General features: G+C 37.8%; 1 pseudogene; it reads left to right on the top strand.

Moving 5' to 3' along the window:
• Positions 1 to 16,028: 16,028 nt before the first annotated feature.
• LOC118934995 (olfactory receptor 5V1-like) lies at positions 16,029 to 16,978 on the top strand (annotated as a pseudogene).
• The last annotated feature ends 3,017 nt before the right edge of the window (positions 16,979 to 19,995 follow it).

Raw genomic sequence — 19,995 nt, 5'->3', positions numbered from 1 at the left:
CTGTCTAGTTCTCGATCTCAGCGGAAATGCTTTCAGCTTCTCGCTATTCAATATAATGTTGGCTGTGGGTTTTTCATAGATGGCCTTTATTATGTTGAGGTACTTGCCCTCTATTCCCATTTTGCTGAGAGTTTTTATCATGAATGGATGTTGAACTTTGTCAAATGCTTTTTCAGTATCTATGGAGATGATCATGTGGTTTTTGTCTTTCTTTTTGTTGATATGGTGGATGATATTGATGGAATTTTGAATGTTGTGCCATCCTTGCATCCCTGGAATGAATCCCACTTGTTCATGGTGTACGATGGTTTTGATGTATTTTTGAATTCGGTTTGCTAAAATTTTGTTGAGTATTTTTGCATCTACGTTCATCAGGGATATTGGTCTGTAGTTTTCTTTTTTGGTGGGGTCTTTGCCTGGTTTTGGTATTAGGGTGATGTTAGCTTCATAGAATGAGTTTGGGAGTATCCCCTCCTCCTCTATTTTTTGGAAAACTCTAAGGAGAATGGGTAGTATGTCTTCCCTGTATGTCTGATAAAATTCCGAGGTAAATCCATCTGGCCCGGGGGATTTGTTCTTTGGTAGTTTTTTGATTACCGCTTCAATTTCGTTGCTGGTAATTGGTCTGTTTAGATTTTCTGTTTCTTTTTGGGTCAGTCTTGGAAGGTTGTATTTTTCTAGGAAGTTGTCCATTTCTCCTAGGTGTCCCCGCTTGTTAGCATATAGGTTTTCATAGTAGTCTCTAATAATTCTTTGTATTTCTGCGGGGTCCGTCGTGATTTTTCCTTTCTCATTTCTGATAGTGTTGATTTGTGTTGACTCCTTTTTCCTCTTAATAAGTCTTTATAGAGGCTTATCTATTTTGTTTATTTTCTTGAAGAACCAGCTCTTGGTTTCATTGAATTTTGCTATTGTTTTATTCTTCTCAATTTTATTTATTTATTCTCTGATCTTTATTATGTCCCTCCTTCTGCTGACCTTAGGCCTCATTTGTTCTTCTTTTTCCAATTTCGATACTTGTGACATTAGACCGTTCATTTGGGATTGCTCTTCCTTTTTTAAATATGCTTGGATTGGTATATACTTTCCTCTTAAGACTGCTTTTGCTGTGTCCCACAGAAGTTGGGGCTTAGTGCTGTTGTTGTCATTTGTTTCCATATATTGCTGGATCTCCATTTTGTTTTGGTCATTCATCCACTGATTATTTAGAGCGTGTTGTTTAGCCTCCATTTGTTTGTGAGCCTTTTTGCTTTCTTTGAACAGTTTATTTCTAGTTTAATGCCTTTGTGGTCTGAAAAGTTGGTTGGTAGGGTTTCAAACTTTTGGATTTTACTGGGGCTCTTTTTGTGTCCTAGTATGTGGTCTATACTAGAGAATGTTCCATGTGCACTTGAGAAGAATGTGTATCCTGCTGCTTTTGGATGTAGAGTTCTGTAGATGTCTATTAGGTCCATCTGTTCTTGTGTGTTGTTCAGTGCCTCTGGGTCATTACTTATTTTCTGTCTGGTGGATCTGTCCTTTGGAGTGAGTGGTGTGTTGAAGTCTCCTAGAATGAATGCATTGCATTCTATTTCCTCCTTTAGTTCTATTAATATTTGCTTCAGGTATGTTGGTGCTCCTGTATTGGGTGCATATATATTTATAATGGTTATATCCTCTTGATGGACTGAGCCCTTTATCATTATGTAATGTCGTTCTTTGTCTTTTGTTACTTTCTTTATTTTGAAGTCTGTTTTGTCTGATACCAGAATTGCAACACCTGCTTTCTTCTCTCTGTTGTTTGCTTGAAATATCTTATTCCATCCCTTGACTTTAAGTCTATGCGTGTCTTTGGGTTTGAGGTGAGTCTCTTGTAAGCAGCATATTAATGGATCTTGCTTTTTTATCCATTCTATTACTCTGTGTCTTTTGATTGGTGTATTCAGTCCATTTACATTTAGGGTGATTATTGAAATGTATGAATTTATTGCCATTGCAGGCTTTAAGTTTGTGGTTACCAAAGGTTTAGGTTTAGCTTCTTTACTATCTTACTGTCTAACTTAACTCGCTTGTTGAGCTATTATAAACACAGTCTGATGATTCTTTATTTCTCTCCCTTCTTATTCCTCCTCCTCCCTTCTTCATATGTTGGGTGTTTTGTTGTGTGCTCTTTTTAGGAGTGCTCCCATCTAGAGCAGTCCCTGTAGGATGCCCTGTAGAGGTGGTTTGTGGGAGGCAAATTCCCTCAACTTTTGCTTGTCTGGGAATTGTTTAATCCCTCCTTCATAATTAAATGATATTCGTGCTGGATACAGTAGTCTTGGTTCGAGGCCCTTCTGTTTCATTGCATTAAGTATATCATGCCATTCTCTTCTGGCCTGTAGGGTTTCTGTTGAGAAGTCTGATGATAGCCTGATGGGTTTTCCTTTGTACGTAACCTTTTTTTTCTCTCTGGCTGCCTGTAGTACTTTGTCCTTGTCTTTGATCTTTGCCGTTTTAATTATTATGTGTCTTGGTGTTGCCCTCCTTGGATCCCTTGTCATGGGAGTTCTGTGTACCTCTGTGGTCTGAGAGGCCATTTCTTCCCCTAGTTTGGGGAAATTTTCAGCAATTATTTCTTCAAGGACATTTTCTCTCCCCTTTTCTCTCTCTACTTCTTCTGGGATACCTATGATTCTTATATTATTCCTTTTCCATTGATCACTCAGCTCTCTTAAAATTCTTTCATTCCTGGAGATCCTTTTATCTCTCTCTGCATCAGCTTCTCTGCGTTCCTGTTCTCTGTTTTCTAGTCCATTAATGGTCTCTTGCATCTCGTCCATTCTGTTTTGAAGTCCTTCCAGAGCTTGTTTTATTTCTGAATTCTCCTTCCTTAGTTCTTGCATATTTCTCTGCAAGTCCATCAGCATGGTTATGACTTTTGTTTTGAATTCTTTTTCAGGAAGACTGGCTAAATCTATCTCCCCAGATTCCTTCTCAGGGGAAGATGTAGCAGATGCCGAAGCTGTCTGGGTTAGTTTTGTGTGGATCATATTTTTTTGCCTTTTCATGTTGACAGGTGCTATTGACTGTCAGCTGGGAGGGCCAAACTTTTCACTTGCTACTGGCCTTTCTTTACTGGGACAACTGCGACCCCTAATGGCTTTTGTTGTGTAATTGCGTGTAGAGTGGGTCTTTGTGTCTTGCCTGGCCAGAAGGGGGAAATTTCCCTTTCTGTGTGCGGAGTTTGTCTCAGGCTGCTTCTCTGCTTTCGCATCACCCGGTGGGGTAATGGATGGGGGGGCTGCTTGACTGTTTGCCTCCATGAGGGGTCTCAGAGCTGTTGCCCAGATAGTTAGTGCACCCGGTTTTACCTGTAATTTCCAGCTGCTGTACTGTGACCTGGGTTGTTTCCGTCAAGCTGTTAAGTCCCTGTCCCTTTAAGACTTTCAAAAAGCCCCCACTTTTCTTTGTCACAGGGGCATCAGCTTCGGCACCCGCTCAGAGGTCTTACTCCCTGTTCCCCCAGTATCCAGGGCCCCCTGGGCACATACTGTGTCTGAGCTCTGGCACGGATGGCTGGGGCTGGGTGTTCAGCAGTCCTGGGCTCCGTCTCCCTCCCGCTCTGCCTGCTCTTCTCCCGCCGGGAGCTGGGGGGAGGGGCGCTCGGGTCCCACAGGGCCGGGGCTTGTATCTTACCCCTTTCACCAGGCACTGGGTTCTCGCTGGTGTACCTGCAGTCTGGCCACTGTCCTGCGTCTTCTGTTCTCTCTTTTAGGGCTAGTTGTGTTTGTTGTATTTTCAAAAGTATATATGTTTTTGGGAGGAGATTCCCACTGTCCTACTCACGCCGCCATGTTCAATGAACCCATTCTTAGAGGAAAACACAGAGTAGATTTGATATACATGAATGTTGAAAACAACTCACATGAATTTATGATGGCCAAGATGAGAACGATGGTTACATGTTAATCGTGCTGAGTGAAAAAGTTCATGAATGATATAGTTTTAAAATATCAAAATATATAAAGTAGTACACTTATTTTTAAAATCAGATTAAAACAATGAGAATATACAGAAAATTAGGCAGTATATGGGAGCTTCAAGAAAAGGTTAATTCAGATATCTGTGTTCATCTACTGACATTTAGAGGATGCTTATTGTCTAGATTGATTAGCAGCTTATTGGCCTTGAAAATCAGATTTGAGATTCTTCCATATTGGCAACTTTCGATGCCCTGGGAGAAAAGGGAATCATCACAAAGATGTTGTAAAGCCTAATGTAAACCTGGAAGAGCAATGAATTACCAATAATAAATGGAGGGGAGAGGAAAACAAATTCAGACTGTGTTTATTATTGTTGGAGATAGTTATATGTCTTCTATACCAGCACAATTTTTGCAGTTACTGAATTAAAAGTAACACTTTATGAACATTTCCTTGTACTTTATGATAGCGAATTTTTCCCCTGCATGATAACACCAGTGGAAAACAACTGAAAATTTACATTAGCAGATTATTTAAGTAAATGCAATATGTTTATATATTTTTCTTACAGTGCTTTCATAGTTACCTTGTTTCCTGGGTGGATCTTAGCAGAACATTCTTGTCTAATTCTTCTTACTAAAACTACAGAATTTCAAGGAGCTTAGCAAAGTCAACATTATAAAATATAATTTTACTAGGTAGTATTGTCATTCATTTTGTTCATTCGAAGAACCTGTATTAAATGGCTTGTAAAAAATTATAAGGATGTGCCAAATGTCCCAGATAGGGAAGGGATCCATTCCACTGTGAAAAATGTAATGTTGCATGAAAGGCCATGCTATTGTTACAGTTTATACAGAAAGGCAACTAGGGATACCACAATCCGATGCAAGCATAGTGACAAGAGGTCATGGATACATAATAAAGAAATCTCTCACGATGGAGAGGCGGGACTGGTTTAGGGGATACCTGTGTCCAGTTAACAGTGCTGTGACTGATCTCTCCTTCAAACTGAATGATAATACAATTGTTACTATTTAAGAGTTTTGGTATCTAGTAAATTGATATCTTTGTTTATGTTTTCTTAACTTTACTGTCTTCACCTTCTTTGATGCATCAACTTTGGAAAATGTTACTCATGTTCCATATATTCTGTGATATTAATAACAGAAATCTCAATTCCATTTATAATGTGATTAATGGGGTTCTATATTTCTATCATATTAATTATCCTGAAAATAATTTCTGAAGTATTTATTAATTCACTTCCTTTATATCTACCTTTTATTAAAATTTTGCAACTTCAATATCATTTCTTAAAGATTGAGATTGGACAATTGTTTACTGTTGATTCTGTGGAAGTCAACCTTATAGAATGTGCCAAATAATTTACAACAGAGAACCAAAAAGGGTGGATGATAACCTGAGCATGAGAAATAAGATGCAGAAGTGACTGTAACTGCATAGCGGTCCCAGATAAAATATAATGCCTGATCTTAATGTGCTCCTAATTACAAAATTATGAATTCAGTAAAAAAAGATTTAGAACTGTGTGGTATTTGAAAGTCTACTTAAATGGAAATGTCTTTGCAGAGAAAGTTCTGGACTGTGGGAAACATCTTGGACCAGTGCATATATGTACCTTTTGAAAGATGAGTAACAGGTGTGTAAGCAAAGCCCCGCTATTACAACTAGGAATGTAGTGGTCAATTTCCTACTTTGTTTATAATTATGACATGGAATATACACACATCAAATTTGCCATATTGCTTGAACTGAACTTTTTCTAAGATCAATCCATCTAAGTACAAGAGAGATCGGAAATTGTAATCATTAGTGTGGAAACTGATCTTGCTGATGATGGTTGAACGGGGAGTTCTGTTTAAGCTGGGGTTCTTGTTCACAGTGGAAGAATGAGCTTCATGAACAAGCAAGGTAGGAGATTTACAGAGAAAGTTTTCTTCAGGATAACAGGAAGTATGGAACTCCCCACGGGTGCAGGGAGGGGCCGGGCCGCTACTCGGGGTCTCGGGGTCCCGGGTTTATGCCTGTGGCAGTAGGAGCTGTTAGTTTTCCTGCAGGTTTACCCAGAATGCTGGTCATGATTTAACCCATCTTAGTGAAGGCTGCAAGGCTGCCCCACTGTGAACGGAGGGGCCTATGGTATCTGTGGTCAGCAAGCTGTTCCTTATCACTGCGTCCTGGTTGGGGGGACATTGTTACATTGCCTGAACCTCAAGAACCCTGCCTCTTCCCTACATTTCCGAAGCCTCAGTCAGGCTCTGTCCTTTTCCAGGGCTGTCCTCTGACTGGGCAGGGGTTACTCCTGCTGCTTCCCTCTCTGACTATGTCCCCAACCCCACAACCACTGTTAAATAGAGAATAAATATTAGTGGCAACTCATAATGTAACAAAATAACAAATGAAAAATCGAACAAAAAGAGGTTGTAAAATATTACACAAGGCTGATGGTCACACTAATACTTCAACCTGGGTACCAGTATAATCAGTTTAGAGATAATTATGATAAATATAATTAAACTATAAGAACTCAGAATATATGCACTCCTTGACACTGCTGGTTGCTTTCTAAAGATCTGTCTCAAATAAAATCAATATGTTCAGGATCCCCGCCATTTGATTGTGCCCAGATAGCTCAACCCTTGTAAATACAGAGTATTTTGACATTTTTAGAACTGCTTTCACAGATCCTTGAAGTAACTATTTGCTAAAGAAAAAGTCTTCATATATGTTCCATTTAGGTTTGACCATATGCAAGGGGTAAGTTATATAAATTATACAAAAGCTTTTTCTCCGGATAATTCCAAGAGAAGCATAGTCCTAGCAATTTATTCCATGCTCTGATTCTTATTATGTTGGAAAGTTTATGAAAAAAAAAGAAAAAGCAACTGATTTCATCAGGTATTTTTCACATACTCAGATACTTACAATTACACCAATTAATGTCACAAAGAAGATGAGTGATTGCTCTTCATAAGAATTTCCCTGATTCTCTATTATATGAGCCATCCATCACTTGGGTAAATACAGAGGGTTGTAGAATTTATTCATTATATTATCAAGAATATTAACAACCTTATCTTTCTAGTGAGGTGGCAAATATCTAATATTTCATGTTTGATTTGAAAGGAAGGTTCTTTTAATATGCATACAAGTTTTCATCCCAAATGAACAAACTGTGCACATTTTATGCCAAGACCATAAGTTTGATTTAAAATTTGTTTTAAAGTACAAAATTTAGGGAAATATATTCTTTGAAAGGATGCATATTGATTATATGATCTGATGTAGACCTAGCTTATGTATTTATGAGAATGTTTTGACTTATTTCTAATAATTCTTGTAAAACCAGGAGTCAAATTTGTAAGTATGGGTTCAAAGGAAAATGAGCATTTCATGTAGAATTTAATACTTAATGTCTCCTATTATTTTTCTTGTAGTAGAAAGTACCTTTTAGAATTTCACAAATTTACTAAAATATTTTCAGAAAAGAAAATGAACATATTAACATAGGAACATTTAAAGGTGTAGAGAACTGAAATTGTACAGCTTTGTAGAATCTTGACATTTGAGAATTTGTAAGCTCACATGTGAACTGATTAGGTGGATTTTTTTGTTTCAGTCATTTTAATTCACTCAGTAAACACCTGCTGATTGAATAATGATATCCCAGTACGTTGTGGCTAGTATAGGCATTTTCTTTCCTAAATTTCATGACTTTCACATCATGGCAATATATTTTCTTTGCCTCTCAAGCATGATGCACACCTGTGTGAACTGAGGAATGAGTAAAATCATCCCAGAAGTAGCATCAGATTTCCTCATTTAAATACTGCATGGGGCAGAGGGATGGAAGGGTGTTCAAAGTGGGTGAAGGGAACAAAGAAGGGCAGGCTGACAATTTTAAAATAAATTAGCCACAGGGATGAAAGCACAGCACAGAGAATATTGTCAATAATATTGTGGAAAATTTGTATGATATTATCTACAGGTAGAGTCTACATTTATCTTGGTGAGTATTTAGCAAAGCATAAAACTGTCAAAACACTATGTTGTACACTGAGACAAATATAACACTATGTTGTACACTGAGACAAATATAACATTGTACATTAATTAAATTTAAATTAAAGTTTAGTGTCAGAAACATTCAGGAAGATATTCAATAATTCATTAGTTTTATGAAATATATCAGGAATAGTACAATTTCAAAAAAAGTTTGCCAACCATAATGAGTTCTGCTGCTTTCAAAGGACAGACAGATGGACAGAAGTAAAAAAGGAAGCAGATAAAGAAAGGATGGTTATAACGAAATGATGCATTATAGAAGCTGGTAGAAAATAATTTCATTCCATTTGCAAAAATGTCATATATAATGTGTATTATTTATACTTCCCATTTTATCTGAGAAATATACCTTTAACAATTTCCAAAAGATAAAGAAATTATGGAGGTAGAACCAATGAAAAGGATGTTTATTTTTTTTTTCTATTCCTATTTCTCTTTGTCATATACATGTGATATTAAAAAATTATATGGTTTTCAATGTGGCAGGAATATCCATAGAAGTATTAGTTTTTAGACCTTCAATTAAGTTGTTTTCATAAGTAACTCTGAACATTATGATTGTGAGTACTTTAAAATACGCACAAATGCAATCTTAAATTTAAAGGAATTACTCTGGCCAAAAAATTCAATCTTCCATAATTTGTGTGACCTTATGCTTCCCTGGGTAGTGAAAGAGATACATGTTGAAATATTTGTTCTAAGGAGAGTGGGAATTGAGTATCATGTGAATGTAGTTTTTATACTTTCATTCACATTTAGACACTATCAACCACTTTATTCTTCTTTTATTAAAAGTTTTTATTTAAATATCAATGATGTATATGTTGCTGATTTCAGATGAAGTAAGTGATCCAATTGTATACATTACCTAATGATCACCACGATAACTGTAGTCAATACATGTCCCCGGAAAATATATCAGAGTATTTTAGGCTGCGTTGTCTATACTGTACTTCCATCCCTGTGACCAGATTATTTAATAAATTGCAGTTTGTAACTCTTTAACCTGTGCACCAATTTCATTTGCCCCCCTCCATGTTAACCGGCAGTCTGTTCGGTGTGTGGATGAGTCTGTTTCTGCTCTACCTTCTTGTTTTGTTTATACTCTGGAGGCTATTTAAATTTTTTAACCTATATTAATTATGAAAATAACCTATTCAAATTCATTGTTAAGTGATTCTGATTCTGTTATTAAAGCATTTCTGTATTTATTCTTATCACCAGATACAATTTGTTTAAGAAGGAGACACACCATTCATTCTTTCTTTTTTTTGAAGAACATTATGTTTACTAGGCTCTACCCTACCCCAAGTACCCCACAAACTCCATTACAGTCACTGTCCATCAGCATAGTAAGATGTTGTAAAATCACTACTCGTCTTCTCTGTGTTGCAAAGCCCTCCCCTTTCCCCTAGCCCCCACATTATACATGATAATCATAATACCCCCTTTCTTCTTCCCCACCCTTATTCCTCCCTACCCTCCCATTCTCCCCAGTCTCTTTACCTTTGGTAAATGTTAGTCTATTCTTGGGTTCTGTGATTCTGCTGCAGTTTTGTTCCTTCAGTTTTTATTTTGTTCTTATACTTCACAGATGAGTGAAATCATTTGGTATTTGTCTTTCTCCACTTGGCTTATTTCACTGAGCATAATACCTTCTAGCTCCATCCATGTTGTTGCAAATGGTAGGATTTGTTTTGTTTTCTTCTTATGGCTGAATAATATTCCATTGTGTATATATACCACATCTTCTTTATCCACTCATCTACTGATGGAGACTTAGGTTGCTTCCATTTCGTGACTATAATAAATAGTGCTGCGATAAACATAGGGGTGCATCTGTCTTTTTCAAACTGGAGTACTGCATCCTTAGGGTAAATTCCTAGAAGTGGAATTCCTGGGTCAAATGGTAAGTCCATTTTGAGCATTTTTAGGAACCTCCATATTGCTTTCCACAATGGTTGAACTAATTTACATTCCCAACAGCAGTGAAGGAGGGTTCCCCTTTCTCCGCAACCTTGCCAACATTTGTTGTTCTTCGTCTTTTGGATGGTAGCCATCCTTACTGGTGTGAGGTGATATCTCATTGTGGTTTTAATTTGCATTTCTCTGAAAACTAGCGATGTGGAGCATCTTTTCATGTGTCTGTTGGCCATCTGGATTTCTTCTTTGGAGAACTGTCTGCTCAGCTTCTCTGATAATTTTTTAATTGGATTATTTGCTTTTTGTTTGTTGAGGAGCATAAGCTCTTTATATATTTTGGATGTCAAGCCTTTATCGGATCTGTCATTTACGAAAATATTCTCCAACACTGTCGGGTACCGTTTTGTTCTATTCATGGTGTCCTTTGCTGTACAGAAGCTTTTCAGCTAGATATAGTCCCACTTGTTCATTTTTGCTTTTGTTTTCCTTGCCCAGGGAGATATATTCATGAAGAAGTCGCTAATGTTCACATCCAAGAGATTTTTGCCTATGTTTTCTTCTTAGAGTTTTATGGTTTCAAGAATTACATTCAGTTCTTTGATCCATTTTGAATTTACTTTTGTGTATGGGGTTAGACAGTGATCCAGTTTCATTCCCTTACATGTAGTTGTCCAGTTATACCAGCACCATCTGTTGAAGAGACTGTCATTTCCCCATTGTATGTCCATGGCTCCTTTATTGAACATTAATTGACCATATATCTTTGGGTTAATGTCTGGACTCTCTAATCTGTTCCACTGATCAGTGGCTCTGTTCTTGTGCCAGTACCAAATTGTCTTGATTACAACGGCTTTGTAGTAGAGCTTGAAGTTGGGGAGTGAGATCCCCGCCACTTTACTCTTCTTTCTCAGGATTGCTTTGGCTATTCAGGGTCTTTGATGTTTCCATATGAATTTTTGAAGTATTTGTTCCAGTTCACTGAAAAATGCTGTTGATAATTTGAAATGGATTGCATCAAATCTCTATATTGCTTTGGACAGGATGGCCATTTTAACGATATTAATTCTTCCTAGCTAAGAGCATCTGATGAGTTTCCATTTGTTAGTGTCATCTTTAACTTCTCTTAAGAGTGTCTTATAGTTTTCAGGGTATAGGTCTTTCACTTCCTTGGTTAGGTTTATTCCTAGGTATTTTATTCTTTTTGATGCAATTGTGAATGGAATTGTTTTCCTGATTTCTCTTTCTGTTGGCTCATTGTTAGTGTGTAGGAAAGCCACAGATTTCTGTGTGTTAATTTGTATCCTGCAACTTTGCTGTATTCCGATATCAGTTCTAGTATTTTGGAGTGGAGTCTTAAGGTTTTCTTATGTACAATATCATGTCATCTGAAAATAGTGTCAGTTTAACTTCTTCTTTACCAATCTGGATTCCTTGTATTTCTTTGTTTTGTCTAATTGCCATGGCTAGGACATCCAGACTATGTTAAATAACAGTGGGGAGATTGGGCATCCCTGTCTTGTTCCCGATCAGAGAGGAAAAGCTTTCAGCTTCTCACTGTTATGTATGATGTTGGCTGTGGGTTTATCGTATATGGCCTTTATTATGTTGAGGTACTTGCCCTTTATACCCATTTTGCCGAGAGTTTTTATCATGAATGGATGTTGAATATTGTTGAATGCTTTTTCAGCATCTATGGAGATGCTCATGTGGTTTTTGTCTTTCTTTTTGTTGATGTGTTGGATGATGTTGATGGATTTTCTAATGTTGTACCATCCTTGCATCCCTGGGATGAATCCCACATTGTCGTGGTGTATGATCCTTTTGATATATTTTTGAATTCAGTTTGCTAATGTTTTATTGAGTATTATTGCATCTACATTCATCAGGGATATTGGTCTGTAATTTTCTTTTTGGGTGGGGGCTTTGCCTGGTTTTGGTATTAGGGTGATGTTTTCTTCATAGAATGAGTTTGGGAGTACTCCCTTCTCTTCTATTTTTTGAAACACTTTAAGGAGAATGGATATTATGTCTTCTCTGTATGTCTGATTAAGTTCCAAGGTAAATCCATCTGGCCAAGGGGTTTTGTTCTTGGGTAGTTTTTTGATTACCGCTTCTATTTCCTTTCTGGTAATTGGTTTGTTTAGATTTTGTGTTTCTTCTTGGTCAGTCTTGGAAGGTTGTATTTTTCTAGGAAGTTGTCCATTTATTCTAGGTTTTCCAGCTTCTTAGCATATAGGTTTTCATAGTAGTCTCTAATAATCATTTGTATTTCTGTTGGGTCTGTCATGATGTTTCCTTTCTCATTTCTGATTCTGTTGATGTGTGTTGATTCTCTTTTACTCTTAATAAGTCTAGCTAGAGGCTTATCTATTTTATTTATTTTCTCAAAGAACCAGCTCTTGGTTTCATTGATTTTATCTATTGTTTTATTCTTCTCAATTTTGTTTATTTGTTCTCTGATCTTTATTCTGTCCCTCTTTCTGCTGACTTCAGGCCTCATTTGTTTTTCATTCTCCAATTTTGATAATTGTGACATTAGACTATTCATTTGGGTTTGTTCTTCCTTCTTTAAATATGCCTGGATTGCTATATACTTTCCTCTTAAGACTGATTTCACTGTGTCCCACTAAAGTTGGGGATTTGTGTTGTTGTTGTCATTTATTTCCATATATTGCTGGATCTCCATTTTAATTTGGTCATTGATCCATTGACTATTTAGAAGCGTGTTGTTAAGCCTCCATGTGTTCATGAGCCTTTTTGCTTTCTTGGTACAATTTATTTCTAGTTTTATACCTTTGTGATCTGAAACGTTGGTTGGTAGGATTTCAGTCTTTTGGAATTTACTGAGGCTCTTTTTGTGGCCTAGTGTGTGGTCTATTCTGGAGAATGTTCCATGTGCACTTGAGAAGAATGTGCATCCTGTTGCTTTTGGGCATAGAGTTCTATAGATGTCTATTAGGTCCATCTGTTCTAGTGTGTTGTTCAGTGCCTCTGTGTCCTTACTTATTTTCTGTCTGGTCGATCTGTCCTTTGGAGTGAATGGTGTGTTGAAGTCTCCTAAAATAAATGCATTGCAGTCTATTTCCTCCTTTAGTTCTGTTAGTATTTGTTTCACATATGCTAGTGCTCCTGTGTTGGGAGCATATATAGTTATAATGGTTATATCCTCTTGTTGGACTGAGCCCTTTATCATTCTGTAATGTCCTTCTTTATCTCTTGTTACTTTCTTGGTTTTGACGTCTATTTTGTCTGATACTAGTACTGCAACACCTTCTTTTTTCTCCCTATTGTTTGCATGAAATGTCTTTTTCCATCCCTTGCGTATAGTCTGTGAATGTCTTTGGGTTTGAGGTGAGTCTCTTAAAAGCAGCATATAGCTGGGTCTTGCTTTTTTATCCATTGTATTACTCTGTGTCTTTTGATTGGTGCATTCAGTCCATTTACATTTAGGGTGATTATAGGTAGGTATGTACTTATAGCCATTTCAGGCTTTAGATTCGTGGATATCAAAGGTTCCAGGTTACTTTCCTTACTATCTTAGAGTCTAACTTAGTTAGTATGCTGTTACAAACACAATCTAAAGGTTCTTTTATATTTCTCCTCCTTTTTCTTCCTTCTTCATTCTTTATATATTAGGTATCAGATTCTATACTTTTTCTCTGTCCCTTTATTGATTTTGATAATAGTCAATTTAATTTTGCATTTGCCTCACAATCATCTGCTCCACCCTCCCTACCGTGATTTTACTACCTCTGTTGACAGCTATACAACCCTAGGAACACTTCCATCTATAGAAGTTCCTCCAAAATAGACTGCAGAGATGGTTTGTTGGAGGTAAACTCTCTCAGCTTTTGCTTCTCTGGAAATTGTTTAATCCCCCCTTCAAATTTAAATGATAATCTCACCAGATAAAGTAATCTTCATTCCAGGCCCTTCTGCTTCATGTCATTAAATACATTATGCCACTCCCTTTTGGCCTGTAAGGTTTCTGATGAGAAGTGTGCTGTTAGTCTGATGGACTTTCCTTTGTATGTGATCTTATTTCTGCCTCTGGCTGCTTTTAACAGTCTATCATTATCCTTGATCTTTCCCATTTTAATTGCTATGTGTCTTGGTGTTATCTTCCTTGGGTCCCTTGTGTAGGGGGATCTGTGGATCTCCATGGCCTAAGAGACTATCTCCTTCCCCAAATTGGGGAAATTTTCAGCAACTACCTCCTCAAAGACACTTTCTATCCCTTTTACTCTCTCTTCTTGTATACCAATAATGCGAATATTGTTCTGTATAGATTGGTTACAGAGTTCTCTCAATATTCTTTCATTTTTAGAAATCTTTTTTTCTCTCTGTGCCTCAGCTTCTTGTATTCCTCTTCTCTAGTTTCTATTTCATTTATTGTCTCCTCCACAGTATCCAACCTGCTTTTATTACCTCCATCATGTTCTTTAACAAGTGAATCTCTGACCTGAGTTCATTCCTGAGTTCTTGGATGTCTTTCTGTACCTCCTTTAGGTTGTTGATTATTTTTATTTTGAACTCCCTTTCAGGAAGAATCACAAGGTCCATATCATTTAAATCTTTCTCGGGAGTTGTATTAATAATTTTACTCTGGAGAAGGTTTCTTTGGCATTTCATGTATGTATATGGCACCCTCTAGTTTCCAGAGGCTCTTTTCTGGAGCTGCTGAGTCCCTGAAGCAATGTCAGCAGTTGCAGGGGAGCAGTACTGGGGGTAGGAAAGAGTTGTTCCCCACCTCCTGGTTCCTGTGCCTATCTCCACTGCCTGAGCCAGTGGGCCGGGCACACAGGTATAAGTTTTTGTCCCAGAGCAGCCAGATATGGATCCCTGCTTTCCACTAGCAGCTGGAATCCCAGTCTCCCCAGGAACTCTGCTTGTATTAACTTTCCAGGCTGATAGTCATGCGAGTCTCATGAAAGTACCATGAAATGTAGGTTTGTGCTCCCAGCGCAGATATCCAGAGCTAGGTATTCAGCAGTCCCTGGCCTTCCACTCCCTCCCTGCTCCAGTTATCTTCCTCCTGCCGGTGACCTGGGATGGGGGAGGGGCTCAGGTCCCGTGGAAGCACAGCTCTGGTACGTTACCCCATTCACTGAGGTCTGCTCTTTTCTCCAGGTGTGTGCAGTCTGGTGCCGTCCTCTTTCCTGTTGCTCTCTAAGTATAAGTTTTGCCAATTAAATTTTCTAATTGTATCCAGTTTTAGGAGGAAGCCTCTGTCTCTCCTCTCATGCCATCTTTTATCTCACACCATTCATTCTTATACACACACAAAAAAAATTTTTTCACTTACTATATGTCTGCTAGTTGATAGCAGTTACTGAATTTATTTACCATATTTTTGTTTGTTTTTCTGTACATATAAGTGAAATCAAGGGGGTGGGAGGATGAGGTGAGTAAAAAAATGGTGGGGTTAGAAAGGTACAAACTTCAAAATTTTAAATGAATTAGTCACTGGAAAGGTACTACAAAAGAGAGATTACAACAAATAATCTAATATTGAAGGATGGTAATAGGGGATCTTCACGTACCATGGCAAGCCTGTAAGAATATTTGTAATTATTGAGTCACTAATTCTGTTGTACATCTGAAACCAATCTAATATTGAATATGAACTATATCCCCCAATAAATATATACCTTGTAAAATATGTAGCTTATGGTTTTCAGTTATTTTAAATTGAGGTAGTGCACAAAATTGTACATATTGAAATTTAAAAAATCAAAATAAGGCAAAAGCCCAAGACGGTATGAAAAACACAACATCAGCTGTCACTGAATTGTGAAATTGCAAAAGCTGGCAAAGGACCACAGTGGTTTTCCTGAGAAGGTGGATTGCTAAACGTCCCCTCAGGGACTCAGAGGGCTTCCTTGTTGTAAGGAGCTATAGATGAACATTCCATGAGACAACATGAAATCAGATGTTTTTAACAACAGTTTTAATAATGGATCTCTAATATATGGCTAGCTTATTAATCACCAACCACAAACAGTGATTTTCCAAATTTCTAATAAATAATTCCTTGTTTTCTTCTCCAGAGAGACCCCATGTAGAGAGGAGATGGACGGCTACAATCTCACCCCCATGACTCACTTTATCCTCATGGGGTTCTCTGACCTCCCCAAGGTGCACTATCCTCTCTTTGTGGTCTTTGCCGTCACCTACCAGGTCACTTTGGTGGGAAACGGGGCCATTCTCTTGGTCATCGGGACTGAGAAGAAGCTGTGCACACCAATGTATTACTTTTTGGCCAATCTGTCCCTCTTAGACATATTCTGCCCATCAGCTACTGTCCCAAAAATGCTTGACAACCTCCTTACTGGGAATCATAGCATTTCCTTCCTGGGATGTGCTCTGCAGCTTTATTTCCTGGTGGCCCAGGCGGGGACTGAGGTCTTCCTTCTCACTGTCATGGCTTATGACCCGTACATGGCCATCTGCTTCCCCCTCCGTCAACCCCTCATCATGACCAAGGCTTGCTGTGCCCAGCTTATAGGTGGGACCTGGGCATCAGGGTTTCTCAATTCCCTCCTCCATACAGTTTCCACCTTCCGCCTGTCTCTCTGCAAGTCCAGTCGGGTTAACCAGTACTACTGTGATGTTCCCCCAGTGGTGGCCCTCTCCTGCTCATCCACCTACATGGAAGAAATGTTTATTTTAGTGGTAGCAGGTATGTTTGGAATTGGTGCCTTCCTAACTACCTTCAACTCGTACATGCACATCATATTCACCATCCTAAAGATCCAGTCAGTGGAAGGGACGCACAAAGCCTTCTTCATATGTGCTTCCCACCTCTTGGTGGTCTGTTTATTTATGGTAAAGTTATATTTACCTACATTCATCCATCCTATAGTCAACACTTTGCAGCCAGGGACAGACTCACCGCCATGCTCTGCAGCATTATCACCCCAATGCTAAACCCCATGATCTTCACTTTGAGGAACACAGAGGTGAAAAGGGCACTCAGCAGGGTCTTATATCATAAGGGTCATATACCATGTTTACAGTGAGCGTAAAAGTAAAATAGAATGACTCAATACTCATTTCAGAATATATTTATAAGGAGAATTCATAGAAAATAATTGTTAATTGATATAGAGTATACATACTCTGCACACTGAAATTTATAGAGATGCAACATACACATGATTTTAGTCTACCTCTAAGCCTACATAATGGTATAAGCTTATGTGCATCTCAATCCAATGGGTACTTCAAATATATCCTCCCAAATTAGACATTGTCATGAGTAACAGAGAACACTACCTACACTAACATAAAATGATAGACTGAGCCTATCTTTTAAGGTAATTTTCATTTATGTTCACATCTATATCCATATCCATACCTATACCTATATCATCTCTGTATTCTTTTGTATCTACTTTTAAATCCATATCTAATTGTCTATTCACAGATCATGATTTTACTTCTTTGCCTTATAAGATTGACTACCTAGTCTATGTCTCCATAGCATTACCATTTCACTCATGCTGTCTTTCAATTGTTGCTTCCACTGTCTGAGGATTTCTGTACTTTTCTCCCTTTTCCTGTGAATATGTACTTTCTCAGATCTACCTGTCTTTCCAAAGAGAGGACTTACATAATCACTGATTCAGATATATCACTCAGTTCAATGTATTACTGTTATCATAGCTTCAACATGATCAAAACTGAAAGCATTACTTTCTAACACACAGACACACCACACCACACACACACACACACACACACACACACACACACACACACACACACACCTTTGTGGTTGCTATATATTGCTGGTATCAATTTATCCTACTTACACAGACTAAAATGTCAGAAATTAGTCTCTCATTTAGATATAGGATCTATTGTGGAGAAATGGATAGAAATAATTTTTTTATAATAGTTTTATTGAAACATACTTCACCTACCATACAACTCGCCCATTTAAAATGGACAACTCAGTAGTTTTTAGTATATTCAGAGCTGTGCAACCATTTCCACAATCCATTTTAGAAAATTTCATCACCCTTAAAAGAAGCCTGTACCTTTTAACAGTCACCACACCCTGTTCTCTACATTCCCAGGCCTAGACAACCCTTACTCTAATTTTTATTTTGTTATTTTTTTATTTTTTAAATTAGTTTTATTTCGGTATCATTAATCTAAAATTAAATGAAGGGCATTATTTTTACTAGGCTCCCCCTTTCACCAAGTCCCCCACACATACCTGTTCACAGTCACTGTCCATCAACATAGTATGATGTCGCAAAATCACTACTTGTCTTCTCTGTGTTGCACAGCCCTCCCCGTGCCCACCTCCCAAACGATACATGCTAATCGTAATGCCTTTTTTCTTTTTTCCCTGCACTTATACCTCCCTTCCTACCCATCCTCCCCAGTCCCTTTCCCATTGGTACCTGTTAGTCCATTCTTGGGTTCTGGGATTCTGCTGCTGTTTTGTTCTTCAGTTTTTCCTTTGTTCTTCTACTCCACATATGAGTGAAATCATTTGATACTTGTCTTTCTCTGCCTGGCTTATTTCACTGAGCATAATACCCTCTAGCTCCATCCATGTTGTTGCAAATGGTAGGATGTTTTTTTCTTATAGCTGAGTAATATTTCATTCTGTATATGTACCACATCTTCTTTAAACATTCATCTACTGATGAACATTTAGGTTGCTTAAATATCTTGCCTATTGTAAACAGTACCGTGATAAACATAGGGGTAAATCTGTCTTTTTCAAGCTGGAGTGCTTCATTCTTGGGGTAAATTCCTAGGAGTGGAATTCCTAGGTCAAATGGTATTTATATTTTGATCTTTTAGAAAAACTTCAATACTGCTTTCCACAATGGTTGAACTAATGTACATTCCACCAGCAGGGTAAGAGGGTTCCCCTTTATCCACAACCACACCAACATTTGTTGTTGTTTGTCTTTGGATGGTAGCTATCCTTACTGGTATGAGATGATATCTCATTGTGGTTTTAATTTGCATTTCTCTGATGACAAGTGATGTGGAGCAACTTTTCATGTATCTGTTGGCCATCTGAATTTCTTCTTAAGAAAACTGTCTATTCAGCTCCTCTGTCCATTTTTAATTGGATTTTTGCTTTTTGTTTGTTGAGGTGTGTGAGCTCTTTATATATTTTGGATGTCAACCCTTTATCGGATCTGTCATTTATGAATATATTCTCCCATACTGTGGGATACCTTTTTGTTCTATTGATGGTGTCCTTTGCTGTACAGAAGATTTTCAGCTTGATATAGTCCCATTTGTTCATTTTTGCTTTTGTTTCCCTTGCGTGGGGAGATATGTTCAAGAAGAGGTCACTCATGTTTATGTCTAAGAGATTTTTGCCTGTGTTTTTTCCAAGAGTTTTATGGTTTCATGACTTACATTCAAATCTTTAATCCATTTCGAATTTACTTTCGTGTATGGGGTTAGAGAGTGATTCAGTTTCATTCTCTTACATGTAGCTGTCCAGTTTTGCCAGCACCATCTGTTGAAGAGACTGTCCTTTCCCCATTGTATGCCCATGGCTCCTCTATCGAATATTAGTTGGCCATATACGTTTGGGTTAATATTTGGAGTCTCTATTCTGTTCCATTGGTCTGTGGCTCTGTTCTTGTGCCAGTACCAAATTGTCTTGATTACTGTGGCTTTGTAGCAGAGCTTGAAGTTGGGGAGTGAGATCCCCATCACTTTATTCTTCCTTCTCAGGATTGCTTGGACTATTCAGGGTCTTTGGCGGTTCCATATGAATTTTTGAACTATTTGTTCCAGTTCATTGAAGAATGCTTTTGGTAATTTAATAGGGATTGCATCGAATCTGTATATTGCTTTGGGCAGGATGCCCATTTTGATGATATTAATTCTTCCTAGCCAATAGCATGGGATGTGTTTCCATTTGTTAGTGACTTCTTTAATTTCTCTTAAGAGTGTCTTATAGTTTTCAGGGTATAGGTCTTTCACTTCCTTTGTTAGGTTTATTCCTAGGTATTTAATTCTTTTTGATGCTATTATGAATGGAATTGTC

The sequence above is a fragment of the Manis pentadactyla genome, chromosome 13, assembly GCF_030020395.1.
Source record: "Manis pentadactyla isolate mManPen7 chromosome 13, mManPen7.hap1, whole genome shotgun sequence".
Taxonomy (NCBI): domain Eukaryota; kingdom Metazoa; phylum Chordata; class Mammalia; order Pholidota; family Manidae; genus Manis; species Manis pentadactyla.
Note: the sequence above shows the minus strand (reverse complement) of the source record. Positions and strands in the feature narration are given on the sequence as shown.